Here is a 3,470-nt window from a genome sequence, read left to right as displayed (position 1 = left end):
TATCTAATTTTCCTGAGTGATAATCAGCGTTGTGGGGGGTACTCTGTAAATACTGCCTCTATAAATGTAACCACATATACCAAATATACTATTGGTATAATTGTTTTCAATTGTTAATTTCATGTAGTTAAGCAGGATGGGTAACCCAGTAATTTTTATCTTTCAGGACTTTTATGGAAGTGCTTTATAATTATAAGTTTACTGGAAATTCAATAATTCTGCTAGAGTGGAAATAACTCTAATTTGAGTTCTAGAGACCTGTGACTGAAGTCAGTTTACAACATGATTCGTTGTGTGACTTTAGAGGAGTTGCTTGATACCTTAGAATCTTAGCTCTTCATACGTAAAAGTGGGTAGTAGTGTTACCTACTTTAACCTCAAGTGTGGTGAGGATTAAATCAGATAATGTCTTTAAATGTACCTAGTTTAGTGCTTGACATCTGAGGCTAGATATTCTTATTAAACTGTTACTATTGACTAAAAATGGACCACATGTTTATAATTTGAGAAAGATATGCCTGAAATCATGCCTCATTTGGTGTATTAAAGAGTGTTGCTCTTAGAGCCCCTGAGAGAACAATGTGGTTATTATAGTCATTTTATCTATTGGAAAAATGAGACATTGCAAAACGAGGCAAGCTCCTGTGGGAATGCAGAACGTCGGGTGTGAGACTAAGTATCTTCCAGGCGGCTGACCTCAATGCTGGGACATGAGGTGCGTGACTTCTTGAAAGGAATGTACCCCCTTAAAATGTTAGAGTGGGGAAACCAGACTGATGGCTATGTGTAGCTGAGGCACTCACTCAAAGAGATGCTTTGGTGGACAAAGTGCACAAAAGTGGTTTTGTTTGACCCGGAGTGCATCTGAGTCTTTGAAATCCCTAGCTGTACTTTAACTAGAGGTTACTGCGTTTCAGTAGTTCTTAAGGAAGAGCCTGAATTTTATTATTCAAGTGTAGTCATTTTAATGCACATTTTAAAATCTTTCACATTGAATCTTGCTAGGGTCTTTCAAATGCTTCAAATCAGACAGCATAGCTTTCACTTCTAAAGAACAGATTTTAAATTAAGTTTGTGAACCAGCAGTGGACAGAGCTGCTTCTCTCTCTCTCTCTCTCTGCTTATTCCTCAAGCCTCAGGTCTCGTCCGGTGCTTTACAAATAATAGAAGTTAAGGGACATCTGTTAAAAGAATTAGGCTTGCAGGAGGACAACACAGACCCACACTTGATGCTTGCAAATATCTTAGGGCCTAAATTTCTTTATGACGCTAGTGGGACTTGGCCTGTGTGCCGGGGTTGGGGTGAGTGTGAGGTGAATACATTGTGGGGAAAAGAACAGCCTGAGTTCTGTGGATCTGCCCAGGACAAATGACTGTAGAGGCATCGTTTCTTTGGAAAAATGATTTTAGAGTCTGAGTCACATCTCATTGGCTAAATGTTCTAGTCAAGTTTCTCAGCTGCTCAGTGGAAGTACCCAGGATGCGACAGAGCCTGATGTGATGTTTTCTAAACTTTTTTATTAAGTGGTGCTCAAGAGGTTCATTCCAGTGTAAACTCTCCTGGTTTCTAAGACCTGTAATCTGTGTGCCTCAAGGAAACCCCATAAAATAATGGAAGGCCCTATTAACCAGCACTTCATTGTTTAGCTTGATTGCACATGGGGGTACTTTTAGGACCAGAACAAACATTCCACTTTGTAGGAGACTGTATCTTAAGAAAAGGCTGTAATTATTGCTTTAAACTTAAAGCAGGAAATATTTCCCAAACTAGTTAGTAAACAGAATGCTGTCATCAACTGTATTAGTGTTTGTATAATTTATAGAAATATTGGTCATTTACCACTTAAAATTTTAGGGATTTGGATATCCCTCAATGTAAAAGAGATTAATTTCCTGGTTTCTAGATGCATTTACACAAGTTAAAATTAGAGTTTTTCACTTGACGTTTTTGAGCCTCTTTCTTCAATTCCACAGGTAGAGCTGGTCAGACGGCATTTTCCAGAAACAGTTCGGTCTCTTGATCTGTTATGATCCTTTATATTGTGTATGTCAGTAGCACAGCACTGACACCTGAATTATAAGTTAACCTCGGAATCAGTTTGCTCCAGGAACACTCTGGTATATCCAAATCTGCAAAAGCCTGAGAGGTCTTTCCAGAGAATCCTTCTTTAATACTGAAGAGCCACTGTAAACTTGCACGATAATGGGAGATCTCCCATCCCATTAATCTCCCTTACCTTTAATCTTTTGTAAAAGAAGGCTAAATCTTGCTTAACATAGTTTAGTCTCACATTTTAACAAACTTTAAATAAGTTATTGATCTCACACAGCTTTCCAGGAGCTAAGTAATACACCCAAGAAATCAACTCTTGGGTGTTGATGAATACAAGCTTGGGAAGGTAGGTGACCACTGACCTCGTCATTAGTAAAATCTTGATCTCCAACTCTAAGCCTATAGTCTGTCTTTGCTCTTTCCTCTAACAATGGCAGATAAGAGCTGGAGATGTGCATTCTTTGGTGATTCTTAAGGTGGAAACAATTATTGAACATGTTTATTCATGTTTATTTAGGTATTTTCTTTGCCTCACCTTTTCTATTTAACATTTGGTTCACATAGGTATTAAAATACCTATGTGTATTTTCTGTCATTCAACAAAGATTAATTGTGCATCCAGGATATGTTTAAATCCATGCTAGACATTGCCAAAAGCAGGGGAAATGAACCATCTCCTATACAGAATTCCAAAGAATCAGAAAAGAATAATATCTATAGTTTTCAACATCTCCTTTGAATTTGTCCATGCTCTGAAAATCCACTATGGTTAGTGAAGTGCTTGTAATGAAATTATTTGACAAATTACTTTGTCATTTGACTACCTGTTAAGAGAGTAGAAGTTGTCAGAGGTTGATTGACACATGAATTCATTCATTCACTTGCTCATTCATTCACAAATCACGTATGAGTGTTAACCTCCAGACACTGTGCTAGGAAACAGGAAAAAAACAGTTATCAAATAGGTATTATACTGATTTCAGGAGCTCCAGTCTGATGGGAAAGTGAATAGTTCCACAAATAAGTATATAATTACAAAGTATAATAAATAATATGAAGTATGAGGCTGCTAGAATGTCTGAAAAAGTGATTTGATTCAGGTTGGGGAGTTATAAGAGGCTTCTCCAAGAAGTCATCTTTCAGCTGTGTGGAGATTTCTGGACCTACTAAACATAGAGCTTCCATATGATCCAGCAATTCCACTCCTAGGTATTTACCCAAAGGACACAGAAACATCAATTCCAAAGAACACCTGCACCCCTATGTTTATAGCAGCACTGTTTACAATAGCTAAGCTTTGGAAACAACCCAAATGCCCAAAAATAGATGACTGGATCAAGAAGATGTGGTACATACACACCATGGAATATTACTCAGCATTCAAAAAAGATAAACACATGCAATTTGCAGCAACATG

Source organism: Talpa europaea (assembly GCF_964194135.1).
Source record: "Talpa europaea genome assembly, chromosome: 1".
Lineage (NCBI taxonomy): Eukaryota > Metazoa > Chordata > Mammalia > Eulipotyphla > Talpidae > Talpa > Talpa europaea.
Note: the sequence above shows the minus strand (reverse complement) of the source record.